The sequence below is a fragment of the Tachypleus tridentatus genome, chromosome 13, assembly GCF_004210375.1.
Source record: "Tachypleus tridentatus isolate NWPU-2018 chromosome 13, ASM421037v1, whole genome shotgun sequence".
NCBI lineage: Eukaryota > Metazoa > Arthropoda > Merostomata > Xiphosura > Limulidae > Tachypleus > Tachypleus tridentatus.
The window spans coordinates 133954112-133969290 of record NC_134837.1 but is presented as its reverse complement, the minus strand read 5'-3'; positions in this window follow the sequence as shown (position 1 = coordinate 133969290).

The window sequence follows — 15179 nt, the reverse complement described above, 5'->3', positions numbered from 1 at the left end:
TCTCAGCTATGTGTTTTTTTAATTCTTAAATAGAGGAAGGGTTAAGAAAAAGTTAGAATTTGATATAATAACATAAATAGTGATATTTAGCATAAGATCATTCCATACTCTTTAAATGTTTTAATTTGTTTTCAGAACAAATCTATATCTTGATTAAAATAATACTGAATTTAGTGGTTTTCTCTGGTTGCCTGAGAAAACAGTATATGCATTAATTCCTAAAATAATAACACAATTTTTTTTTGCAAAAATGATTTGCCATACATTTAAGATTTAATGTATTAAAACTGTGGCTTTCGTAACTACAACTACCCCTTACTACTCACATATTCATCCAATTTTTTCCTTGAACATAAATTTTTTATCTCCACCATTGTTGAAAATTTTTCAACAGCCAATGACTCTGTATAAAAAGTATATTATCTAGACTGTAGACAACTTATATGCTGCCAAAATTTAAATTTATGACCCCTTGTCCTGTTGTTTTTACTGTTAAACATAAAAGTTTGATCAATCTATATTATCAATACTCTTAATAGTCTTAAATATCTCAATCAGATTCCTTCTGTCCCTTTTACTCTCCAGATAAAACAAGTTTAGATATTTTAGTCTCTTCTCATAAGACAATCCCATCATCCTAGTAGCTCTTCTTTGAACTTTCTTCAACAGTTCAATGTTCTTCTTGAAAAAGGAAGCCCAAAACTTTACCCAGTACACTAAATGAGGCATTATGAGTAATTTATACAGTGAACTAGTAATATCCCTTGTCTTGTATTCAGTGTTTCTATAGGTGTTACCCAAAATCCTGTTAGCTACCACACACTGTTTAGATGACTTAAGTGATTTTTTTTACCACAACACCAAGATCGGTTTCTTCAACCATAGTATTTGATATATTCCCAATTAAATTCTAACAATAATTTGAATTGTGGAAACCTACGTGCATGATTTTACGTTTTGGACAGTTAAACTTTAGAATGGTCTGTGTGGTATTTTTCTTCTTTTTAATCAATTACTACGAATAAACAACTTTTTGAACAGGTGGAAGATTTCGTTTTTCGTGTTTCTAAAGTTTGTTTGAAAAACATTGGAGTTTTGTATAATAGTGTGGAGAGATGGCGACATGGTATACTGCATTTTGTTTCTATAATGAATAATTTTTATAATTATATAATCCAGAATCAAGGATATTTTAAATTTTGCTAAACCTAAAACCAGGTAATATATATTAGAAACTAATTAAATTCAACATTTTTTACTATTTAGCATAAAAAATGATTTATTAATGGGAATAGAATCATTAATGTTCAGGGCACAATGTTTCCAGTTTTTATGTGGAATTGATCTATTATCTCGTAAATAGCTGTTTCAAAACTTAATAATATTCGTAAATTAATTTGATACGTTTTAAAAAGCAAGTAAAAATTTGTGAGATGGTACGAAAATTGCTAAACGGATTTGTTTTCTGCTTAAGCCTTCGAATAAGTACAACTATAAATGCAGCATTTTGTCAATAAATGTTTATTTAAATTTGATGAAGAGGAACCTACTTTTTAGAAAATAAAATAAATTATTATTTAAATTATTTCTTTCCTACTAATTTTACTTCGTCTGCTCAGTAGGAGACTAATAGTATAAACATTTAGGTAGAACAAAAGTTGGTCATTTCCAGCCTCTGCTAAAAATGTTTTCGTTTTAACTTGGAAGAGCGTGTGGTCAGTGTTTGGGTCAGATTTTTAGAAGTGTTCAGTTTTGTTTCTCTGTAGTTACACACAAAGCTACACAATGGGCTATGCTCTTCACTGGTATCGAAATACCAATTTTACCGTTATAAGTTAACAGACTTGCCGCTGAACCAGTGTGAGGCGAACTTTTATGAAGCAAATGTGTTCAAATATTTTTCCAACCGTGTTCTTTAATCCATTATTTAATTTCTGAATATTTTAAATAATCTTGCAATAAGGATTACTTATTTCCTGGATATTTGTATTCCTAACTTTTCTGTAAAATCCCAAATATGCTGAACCTTCTTTCTTTTGGTACTACAGCTTGGCATGGAAAGGTGGTTAGGACGCTTGACTCGTAACTGATGGTCGCAGATTCAAATCCCCGTCACACCAAACATACTCGCTATTTCAGTTGTGGGGTTATTACGTCACAGCCAATCACACTGTTCTTTGGTAAAAGAGTATCCCAAGAGTTAGTAATGAATGATAATGACTAGCTAGCTTCCCTGTAGTCTTACACCTTTCAAATTAGGGACAGCTAACTCAAATAGTCTTCGTGTAGCTTTGAAATTCAATAAAAATTCTTCAGGTGCTAATGAAATTTGTGTTTACGTAGTTTTCTTAACACTTTCTCCTGCTGAATGTAAGTACCTATGATCAATACTAGCTTCGTTACGACACTATAGAAAACTTACCTCGACTTCATAACGTGTTTTTCAGCATCAAGTTAATTAGAATCACGTTATTGCATAAAAAGACCGCAAGAGGTCAGGCGTATTAAACCACTCTAAGATGTGAGAAATTACCGACCACCGTTGTTGCTTGCGAAAAACCTCACAAAAAAAGCAATGAAAATGGCTCTGAACGTATTTTTTGTACACCAATTGCATCACAAAAATGCGGTTCAAACACATAATGGGGGGACAGAATAGACCCAAGATACATGAGCATTGCACTGTCCATTTTACACACAAACCATTTTTGACGAACTAAACGTTTTTGCAAACAAATTTCCTTAAAAGTCACTAACGTTTGTTTTTGGGTCACCCCTTATGCAAACCTAGGCATACCACCAAAAAACGTCAGAATGTGTTGTGTTTCACAAAAGTGTGCTAATGTACAGAAGACGAGAACAGATATAGCTACAGAGAAAAAATATCAAAGTATAAAAATAACCAGTTTTCATTTAAAAAATAAAAACCAAAAGCGAGAATATCATAGCTGAAAAAATGAAACGCTATGTGAGCTGATGCACATAGAGATAGACAGCTGTAAGAAAGGTTCCAAATACCTCTGTTATCACGTGACTTACGTGTGTTCATGTTTCCGCAGCTTTGACGTCAATGGTGGCCTTCGGGTCAGTTGTTTAGCGGTCACGCAAGGTCAACCACGGATTATAGGACAGCGATCATGTACAAACCATGTGATTTTTATTAAAGTTTTGGCGCAAGTTGCCAAAAGCAAGCAGAAACTTGTTTTTACTAGATTTCAGTGTATTAGCTTTTTTGTACGTATTTTGTAATTTGAACGCCACGTTTCAGTGCATACGATTCATTGTTAAACGTATTTTTGCAGTATATAAGATTCTTACTAATTAAACGAAACTACATAATTGGGTATTTAACAAAAATTACCCTTAGCTTTTTCTTATTAGTCATTACCTGTTTTACCACCTCATCCCTCCCCAAGGATAAGGGGTAGTTAGAGAGCGGGCGTGGGTTCGAATCCCCATCATCGAATGTGCCCCCTTTTAGCCGTGGGGACGTTATAACTTCACAGTCAGTCCCAGTATTTATATGCAAAAACGGCTCGTTTGGGTTGAGAAAATATTTTACCCAAACGAGCCGTTTTTGCATATATATTTCTCTACAAGTGGGTTTTACGACATCACAGTCCCAGTATTTGTTGGTAAAAATATCCCAAGAGTTGGCGGAAGGTGGTGTTGATTCGCTGCCTTCTATGTAGTTTATCGCTTCTAAATTAAGGTCAAATAGCCCTCGTGCAGCCTTGCACGAAATTCAAAACAAACCAATCTGTGTAAATTGTAGGCCTAATTCGACAACAACCTAACAAACTCTACTTAAATAACAGGATTAATTCAACGGCAACAAAATCCATATAAATGGCAGGTCAAATTCGGCAATAACTTAAAACCCGTATGAGAGGCTTAATTGACGGAAGACCTAAAAATGATACTTGCATGTCAGAATCATTCTTTTTAGACACTCCATAGCCATGTTAGTTACGAGAATTTATCATTTTTTGTTTACGGAGGTTATTGACTTTTCATGTGACATTCACTAAGTGATTGATTTGTACTAATTGAACACTGACCTCAGACAGTACAGTACACGTATTACGTTTACCTTCGATGGAATGAATGTGTTTTAAATTATGTCAATATATAGCATAGCAACGTTTCTCAAACTGGGTTCCGTGAGTTATTTCAGAAACTTTATAAAAATGTGATTTATAGAACAAAAAATAGTTTACTTAAAATTAAATTGATATAATTAACATGTCTAATTTTGAAACACATTTTCATGTACACTGAAATTTTGGTTTTCAAAAACATCAGAAGATTTGAGGGCTTGAGAAAAAGTTTTAAGTTAAAGTGGATTCTTGGGTGGGTGAAGTCTGAGAACCGCTTATCTAGTACACCACCAATTAAGGTAAAAAATTAAGAGGTCTTCCGTCAATTAAGCTTTCATATGGGTTTTAAGTTATTGCTGAATTTTACCTGCCATTTATATGGATTTTGTTGCCGTTGAATTAATCCTGCTATTTAAGTAGAATTTGTTAGGTTGTTGTCGAATTAGGCCCACAATTTACGCAGACTGGTTTGTTTTGAATTTCGTGCAAGGTTGCATGAGGGCTATTTGACCTTAATTTATGTTTAAAAAGTTTCCAGTTCTTATTAATTACTATAAAAAATCTAAGAACTTCACATTTGAAAATACAATCCATTGGTAAATTTAGGATTACTATATTAAATCTTACTTGTAACTCCAGGTTCATTTATGAATCTTAAGCCTGAAGTCTTAATCATTGTATGATTATAGGTTGCTCTGAGCAAAGGTTTGAGAAATAATTGTATTTTTAAATTTAAAATTGCGGTGTAATTTATTGCGGGGAACATGCTATCCAAACTTCTTCACATTCCAACAGCAAAGTATTGACCCACTGTATCTGTTCTTGTACTTCATTTATCAAACATCCCTTCTCTCTTTTTTTCTAAACGATTGTTGCCAACTTTCAGATTTTTTACACTGGTATTCAGCTTTCCTTCTTTTAAAATGTCATATTTTTTGGCTGCTAAGGTAATTACAGTTTTCTTCTAACACCTCCCCCTCAACCAAATTTTTCCTGTCCAAATATTTGCTAAGCCATTGATAGAAAATTAAAATTCATGACATCATATTTTTCAAAATGGTTTCAGGATAGCGTGGTGATAAAAACTTGTGTGATGTATCTGTCCAACTAGAGAACTTTCTGTCACGTTGGCCTTGTTATCGCTGTTGATAACTTGTATGTGTTGCCACATGTACAAAAGATACCATGTTCTTGTTAGTTAAATAGAAATGTTTATTTGTTCAATACTATTTGTGCACAAAAGTTATCTGTTGGAAAAGACCACTTATTTAATAATAATGTAAGAGCAAAGTGATTAGACGCCATTGATGTTTGGGAACAGTGCCCGATTTTACAGGAGTGTCACCGGAAGAACACTGTCACAGATTAAGCAAAACCAAATATAAATACCCTTTTCCGTGTAGAAACCACAAATAAAAATAACACGTTTTACCATGTGCTAACTTTAAATATATAATATTATTCTAACCGAAACAATATTCTTATAATTTCATAACGGCGAAACTTGGCCATAATCAAACTTAACCATTTCTCCCAAAACAGGATATACATATATCAAAATCAATTTTATGGTGTGATTTCTTTGTATCGATTAAAACTGCTTAATGGCTGTAGATTAATCATTTGAAGTTCGAGGTCATGTCAAGGTTCATTTAGGTCATTTTAGGGCTTATTTGCTTAAATATTTTTGATATCTGCAACCAACCTGTATTTCAGTATTGCTTTCCTTGAGACTGTGAAGTAAAAGCACCATTTTTTACATATATATGAAGGTCTTATTTCATTGGATCTTCAGGTTAAAAAGCTTTAATGAGCTGCTACTGTATGTTGAAAGGAATGTGAAGTTTCGGCTTTTGTACGGAGGCCTTAGAATGGAAACTGAAACATCGTCTTCTTTCATTTCAATAGGCAATTAGTTACAGTCCATTAAAGTTCTCAAACTAATATACGGAGATTGTCATTACACCGTGAAACTGACCGAACAATATTTATAAAAAGATGTGAAGAGGCATTGAAAGACAGATTTAACTCCAAACTTTTACTCTACCTCCTCCTTTGGGACGTCTTCAGATGAAAAGTCTAGTTTATAATTAAGCAAAAAGCTGCACAATGGGTAATCTGTGCTCTGTCCACCACGGGTATCGAAACCAGGTTTCTAGCGTCATAAGTTCTTAGCTATACTGTTGTGTCACAAGGTGCAATTAAAAGTGATACTATTGTGTCTTGCATTCATCCTACAGCGGTACAGCAACACATGTTTTACCCAAACCATGTACTGAAATATATTCAGTATACTGTTCGCCCAATAAATATGTCATAACCAACTAAAACACTGGACACACCAAGTTAACATTTGGTATGAAATCCAATCAACTGGCCATTAATTTAATTTATTATAGATTATTGTATCTACTCGTTAATAATCAGATCAATCTCATTGAAATGTCTTGCATTTCCATAACAGTAAACATCAAGTCAAACTGAGTTTTCTCTGTAGTATGAAGCTTTTTGTTACTATCATCCATATTATGAAAATTCACTACTTGCTGAATAATTCAACGAGGAAACCAAAACACTCTCTTATTAATATTAAGAAAATAACGTGTGTTGTATATACAAAAAAAAATTTCGAAGTCGGTAATTACAGCTGACTTCGTATCACAAAGTCCAACATTTAGACCAATTCCTTTGTTTCCATTCTCATGTTGCTTAACATTTGCATTCTTCGTGTAAGTGTGATCTCTTTGTGTTATTTAACACTTTATGTAATGTTTATACACATGTTTGAGATCACGCAGATACATGTATATTGCTATGTACATATGAGAACATTGTATACAGTACTACATAACAAATTGCTTCCAGCTCACTCACACAAAGAGTGAATAAGAAACGTTCGTAGAATAACAATAAATCAGACCAAGATATTTACTATGAAGTAATTCTGAATGCATCATGTTTTATGAATTGTGAAGACACAAATGATTTTTGTCCTTTCATTCAAGAACACAAATCACAATGGTGTGTTTTAGGATAATGGACAATCACCTTTACAGGAAAACTTTTTTGATTTTTCTTGAAAATGTTAATCTTATGCCCCGTAATTTTCTCTTGTTCCACACTAAGATAACACAATCTTATATAAATCAAACTATAATTTCACACTGAGGGAGTATTTCCAGCTTGATTTTTTTACAATTTTGTACAAAACTAGACGAGGACTATCTGCGCTAGCTGTCCCTAATTTAGCAATGTACGACCAGAAGGAAGGCAGCTAACCATCACCGCCAACTCTTGAGTTACTCTTTTATCAACTAATAATGGGGTTGACTGTCACATATTACAACTCCGCAGCTGAAGGAGCGAGTATTTTTGGTACGAGGGGGGATTCGAACTCGCGATGATGAATTGAGTGCCTTGACCATCTGGCCATACCGGGCTTTAACTTGATTAATCCATAACTACAGTAAATATCGATGTTCAAACTTGCAGTACAAATGCTGTTGATTTGTGTTGTATAAATACAAAATGCTTCTTTGTGTATGACTCTGTGTCTCGTCATTTATTTCTGAGTATAGGCTTCATTTCAGCGGATATCAACATTATTTAGTTATATATTACTGAACCTGATATACAGTGAATCTACATTATTTACTATTTCAGGAAATAAATTTTCTTTAAAATACCACAGGTGAGTAGGATATACAAATGTGAAGTTCTCAAACTTAATGGTAAGCAATAAAGATCAATGAATACTAACTGTATTTAACATGTTTTTGTTGTCAACATTTGCTGATGTAACATACCCAAGAAAATTAAACACGTTTATATTTTGTTTTCTACAAAATAATGATTTGTTGTTGTTAATTTTTGGTGACGTAACATACTCCACTTGTTAGTGAAATAAATTAATATTTTGTGGTTCATGTTCGTTTAAAGTAATATACTTATCGTCTTAGGTCAGTGTTAACTTATCACGATGGGTTATTACTTCCGCCTAGAAATCAATCGGGTAATGAATGTCACACGATAAGTCAGTAACCTCGAATTACGAAAAATGATGCGTTCCCATTTTTGAAATATACGTTTCCATAATTAAGATGGCTGTGAGGTATCTAAGAACATGATTTTGATATTCAAGTGTCATTGCGAAAAGGTCTTTGGTCAACTGAGCCTTCTGTGGCCCTGCATTAATGAAAAGTAAAACAGTAAAAACTTATTTGTACCAGTTTGTCTGTTTTTTGAATTTCGCGCAAAGCTACATGAGGGTTATCTGCGCTAGCCGTCCCTAATTTAGCAGTGTAAGACCAGAGGGAAGACAGCTAGTCATCATCACCCACCGCCAATTCTTGGGCTACTCTTATACTAACGAATAGTGGGATTGACCATAAAACTATAACACTCCTACGGCGACCCTCAGATTACGAGTCGAATACCTTAACCACCTTACCATGCCGGGCCTTTGTACCAGATTATAACAGAGAAGGTTGCTATTATGGGATGCAAAATTAGTGAGTGTTATTACTGTAACCATCTTCCTATAAACACCTTAAAACAGATTGTCAACAACAGTACCAAAAACTAGGGTTAGGTTTTATCGATACTTCGGAAAAACAGTGGTGGTCAACTGCTCCACTCCCCATCCGTAATTCCACCTACGGTATTCAACAACGTTAAAAAATTTCTGAATTTGTTCACAAGTATTTTAAAGCAGTTTTTGAAGAGAAACTGTTTTGTTTATTTAAAATCAGGCAAAATATTATGCATGCGTGCCATTTTTCCGTTAAAACGCGGTTTTCAAACGGCCAACGATCACCCACGAGATTCGTGTAAATTCGAGGAGTAAATATGAGCGATTTGGGGGCCGGGTAGGTGGTTTTTGAGGAGAAATCGTATTTTTTCAATGTTTATTGCAGAAAAAAAATATCTGACCGCCATCTTGGAGGCAGTCTCGTTGCAGGTCTCGTGGTATGGTATCGTGTGCATACCAGACGATAAAATATTTTCTACGCTCCAAAGAAACAACAGCGATTGAAATGTTTAAAAGAAAGATGTTCATTTTGATCCTGTAGACAAGAGAATGTGTAAGGACATTAGATCAGCAGCTTCAAAGTATACCTCAAAGCTGAGGGAGAATCAGAAGAAAAGGGCAGAAAGGCTTGAGGCCTATGGTTCTGTGAAATCTGGCCCAGCCACCTTGGCTAAAGAAAAAGTCCAGAAAGCCGCAGAGGCACAGAGAGCTGCCCATTCAGAGAAGGAGAGAAAAAAAGCTCGGAAGAGAGCACTGGAAACCCTTGTCTCGAAAATGAGGAAAGTAGCCAAGATTGATTAAAGGAAATTAAGTGATTTGAAATTTGACTGTAATTTATGCAGCAGAGCAGAAGTTGATATCAGTGACTGAAAAACATTTTATTATTATCTGCAGCATACAGTGCCAGTGGTTTATTTTAAAGCATATCATTAATTTTATTTTGAAGCAATGTCAAAGCTTTCCTTGATTTGCTGTTTCAGTTTGTATTGTGAAAGAATGAAAAATATACTGATATTGAGGTACCAGTAATTTACTGACAAGATTGTATAGATGAACAAGTTTTACTGTAGGTAGTCATGTAGAGCAATTTTAAGTAATTTGAAATTTTAATGGAATACATGCAGCAGAGCAGTAGTTGTTGATGTCAGTGACTGTACAAAATTTAATTTCTGAGGCATATCACTGATATCAGTAGTTTAATATTGAACCATATCAGTAGTTGAATTTTTAAGCAATGTCATAGCTTTCCTTCATATGCTGTTTTAGTTTGTATTGTCAATTTGTGAAAGAATGGAAAATTCACTGACATTAAGGTACCAGTAGTATAATGACAAGATTGCATAGATGAACAATTTGAACTGTAGGTAGTCATGATTAGTCAAAAGAGTAATTTTATGTGATTTGAAAATTTTATGGAATATATGCAGCAGAGAAGTAGTTATTGGCAATGACTGTAAAACATTTAATTGGCAGCATACCAATAGTTGATGATGATGATGTTATTGATGACAAAAAGGATAATAATGAAATGATTTGTATTTGAAATATTTACTGAGTTATTTTGGCTTTATTAACTCATATTACTAATATATTTTGATTTAGAAAAAAATTAAACTGAATAAATAGCAAATAAACAATCTTAGATTTCATTTATTTACTTTTTATTTTATTTGTTAATTTTAGATATTTTGATATATCTTCTAAAAAATGAATGCAAATTAAAAGAATAAATCAATCTGCTAAAAACTGTAAATGAAAGTTATAGTTTTTATTAGTTTGATTTAGTCTTTTAATTTCCTTTTGTTATTTTATATGATATATATTGTGTACTTTTCCAACATTGCAATGTCAAATAACATAAAGAAATTATGTCCCAGATTGCACCAAATCACACCAAATAGCATCCATTTTTTTAAAATTTCCCGGGGGAGGCATGCCCCCGGACCCCCTAGTCAGGTGCTTCTGGCGCCAGGCTATATACCTTTTCCTCTTTTTTTTCATAAATGTCATTGGCATGCCTGATTATGAGAATACATGGCGTAGCGTGTTTGGAGTTCAGCGTATGTTTTAGATTAGCAACACCTGTTTGTTATTTGTGTGAAAATTATTTCCATAATTCATCTGTCCTGACTGGCCAATCGTCACTGCTCTACTTTCACCGAGAAGACGTCATAAAAGGACGTCAGCACGAGTAAAGCATGTAGGTTGTATCCTGTCCTACCAGATATTGGATTTGTAACAATGTGTTTAACTGCTTTAAAAACATAACTAGAAGATTTTATTTTCTAGCTATGAATTAGAAACACATGATAATGAAACCTGTTAAAATGCGACCAAATTTTTATAAGTGATATTTTTAATAACAGACTTTGTTATTAGATTACTAGCATTTTTATTGGTACACCGATATTATAATATGCATCACTGGCTGTCGAGATTTGTTTTTTAAAATAATGGTTTAAGACTAAAAAACTTGATGTAACTTCAAAGCGTCTGTACAATCATACGTTTCATTCCATGCATTAACTATCTCAGGTTGTAGTAGATACTCCATTTCTTACATGCTCTACTAAATAAAATATATTTTATTTTCTGTGAATACAAAATCATTCGCCCCTAATTAAAAAAAAGAATAAAAACTTGTAAGGTTAGTACACTGCCCTTTATAGTAACTGAAGGGTATCATACTGTCTTTTGCAGTAACTGAAGGGTAGTAGTGTCCTTTATAGTAACTAAAGAATAGTATATTGTCTTTTGTAGTGAGTGAAGGGTAGTACACTGTCCTTTATAGTAACTGAAGGGTATTATACTGTATTTTGTCGTAACTGAAGGATAGTACACTGTCCTTTATAGTAACTGGAGAGTATTATAGTGTCCTTTGTAGTAACTGAAAACTAGTATACTGTTCTTTGTAGCAAATGAAGGGTAGTATACTGTTCTTTGTAGCAAATGAAGGGTAGTATAGTGTCCTTTGTAGCAACTGAAGAATAGTATATTGTCTTTTGTAGTAAGTGAAGGGTAGTACACTGTTCTTTATAGTAACTGTAGAGTATTATACTGTCATTTGTAGTAAGTAAAGACGACTATACTGTCTTTAGTAAATGAAAGGCAGTACACTCATTTATAGTAACTGAAGGGTGTTCTACTATCATTTATAGTAACTAAAGGGTATTATAGTGTCCTTTGTGTGGGTGTGTTTTTTATAGCAAAGCCCCATAGGGCTATCTGCTGAGCCCACCAAGGGGAATCGAAGCCCTGATTTTAGCGTTGTAACTCCGTATACTTACCGCTGTACTAGCGGGGGGCAGTGTCCTTTGTAGTAACTGAAGACTAGAATACTGTCTTTTGTAGTAAGTGAAGGATAGTGTAGTGTTCTTTGTAGTAAATGAAGAGTAGTACGCTGTATTTCTGGGGGATATGGACCATATAACGTTATAACCCTCCAAATTTATTGGGGGGGGGGGGTAAGTTAGGTTTCAAATTGCCAATCATGCATGTGAATCAACTTTCAATAACTTTTCATTGCCACCGTAATTGCAAAATATATTCACTTTTGATAGTTCATTGTATGACTTAACAGTTTTATCTCATATTGGTTCTGAATAACTGATTTGTTTTGTTACAATATCTGCTATGTAACGTTTCGTGGCGTAAATATTAGTATACAACCTACTCCTACAGATTTAGAAGTTATCCCTTCAACTTTTTCTGCTCTTCGTAACGTAACTTGTTTTTACGTTTAATAATTCAGGCCCCCCAGTAGCTTAGTGGTGTGTCTGCGAGTTTATAACGCGAATTTTTTTTTTATTTCGATACTGGCGGTGAGCAAAAAACATATGGCTCATTAAGTAGCTCTGCGCTTAGCAATGGCAAGCAAATAATAACTCAGATTGAAAAAAAAATGAGAGTATTTTGTTAAATGGACAGGAATAATTAGAGTTGGGGAAACTGTTATTCACGTGAGGCATCATGGGAAATGTTTTGAGATACTAGTTTTGTAGCTCTATGCATTATTTTTGGTCGACTGACCGTTACGCAAGTTAAAGGCAAGTACTAGAGAACTGGATGGACAGGCTAACAATTATTTAAGCTCTCCAGTCACTTCAGTAGGCATAAACCTTGTTTCATTAAACTACTGTATTTTTTTTAAACCTTATTAAAAATGTTGTGGTGCATAACACCTAAAGCGACGGAGAAAGGAGACTTGTTAAGCCTAATAAAAGCTGAAAAATAACTTTTGACTGCAAATGGCTATCGTGTACTCCCTGGTAAATAGTTTTTATGGGTCAAATAAAATGTGTGTGAAAAATAACATATTTGTGTCTTTACTAGAATCTAAATACAAAACACCAGTCGGGAAGCTTTTTTTTCTATTAACACCCGATAAATAAAAACACACACACGCATACATAACAGCACAAACAGTGCCTTAAATCTTACCAGAGTATGTTATATTAGGCAAAGTTAAATCTAACAATAATAATGAGTTTTTAAAACATTTCAAATATGTTTATGTTGTTTCCTTTTTATCAGCTGCCTTCCTTTGCAAATATACATTTGGTTCCTTATATTAATGTGTATGCAGCACAAGAAATTGGATGCTATAGTGTAGAATATCTAAATTGACGAAGCAAGAAAACGTATTAGGCCTAATAAAGGCATTCGGTATCTGATTCCTTTTTGTTGATTACCACATTCCTTTACGTAGCTTTTGAATCAGTGTTTTTTATTCTGTTACCAGAAAATTGTTTAAAAGAAAAAAAAGCTGCAGTCAAGCCTGATTTTCTTGATAGTTTGTCATGTTTTTAGACAAAAAAGCCAGACAATGTATATACTATGACGCTGTTTATATGACTTATCATGTTTCTTAAAAAGCTATAATTCCCCCAGTGGCACAGCAGTATGTCTGCGAACATACAACGCTAGAAACCAAGTTTCGATACCCGTTGTGGGAAGATCACAGATGTCCATTGTGCAGCTTGTGCTTAATTACAAACATACAAAAAGCTATATAATTTATATTGCGACTTACATATCCCCCAGTCATTGTGCAGTTCCGCCACACCGTGACCAGAAAAAAAAAATATTCCGCCTAGTGACCTTCATAAGTCATTAAATAAGCAGGTATCACTAACAAAAATAGACAGTTTTCAAGCATTTTTTGGGGGGGAGGGGTCTATTGAGCGAAATTGTAGGGGCTTTGAGTTACTTCTGGTACAAATAGGGTAGAAACCATGAAAAGCATAAATATATTTTATTCTCATAAAGTTGGTCTTATAAACACACTTAAAATCTGGGACTAAACAATGAATTCTTGTGTCATGACACACAATAGCATATAATAATTATTTTTATGCTAAAAAACTTACAATTCCCTGTGTACCATTTATTTTAAAGCTGAATTATTTATTATGGTAACTCGCAACAAGCGGCATCAGGCGTTTATTTCTCAGCATTTATTGACATTTTTTTATGGCTGAGAAAAAGGGCAATTTTTGGGACATTAGGGCAGGAAGACAAAGGTTTAAGCTCTCCCCTTACGAGCACGTCACTAGTTCCCCACTGGAATACACTGACTTTCAAAGATTAAATGTAGGGCTGGATTACACGCAGGAGAAAGAGCACGTATAGCCCATTGTGTAACTTCTTGCTAAAACAAAAGAAAAAACAACAACATGCAATTAAAATAATTCTGTATACATTTATCAATTATAGCATTAAAAATCAATTACATTAACATTTAGCGGTCTACAGTTATGGAAGACTTTAGGCCAAAAACTTAGGAAGATTAAGCAAAGAAAATGGATTGAAACTGTTTTTATTTAGTTGTTTTATAATTATTATTTTTTACAAAGTTATACAAGAGCTGTTTGCACGTAGCCATCTTTAATTTTAAACTGACATACTATAGGAAAGGCAACCGTTTAATTTTTAAACTACTGTTATCTGACCGAATGTAGGACTTAACGGTCATTCTTAAAGTGCATCTACTACCACAAAAGGCGGAGACCGTTTTTCATACAACGGGCTGCAAACCACAGATCTTCACATTCACAGACCAAATAGGCTAACTACTAGGCTCTGACAGGTCACGTGTTTATGATATCTTGCCTATAAGATGTATGTGTTTACGAAATTTAGCATAGAACTTCATAAATAATTTACTGATTGAATGATGAAAAAGCAGATAAGACTGATACATTATGAGGATATGCCCATCTAAAGCATTCTTACATTTATTAATTAGATAAAATCAGAACGTGCTTATTTTGACATGGTTTACTCGCTTTTTAATTACCATTTCTCCATTAAGTTTTTCCTTGCATGGTTCGGAAAAAGTGATTAGGGCTATAACCCTCCTTCCTCATCCTAAAACTGAAAGTTACTTTTTTTTTTCTATTATAGGATGTTACATATTGCATAGTTTTATAACGATGTTTTTGTGCGGTTGTTAACTGTAATTGTTTCATGTGATATTTTAAGAATTGCACGAAAAAATAAGAAAGACGAGAATGTGTCACATAATAACTGAAATGAGCTAATGCACT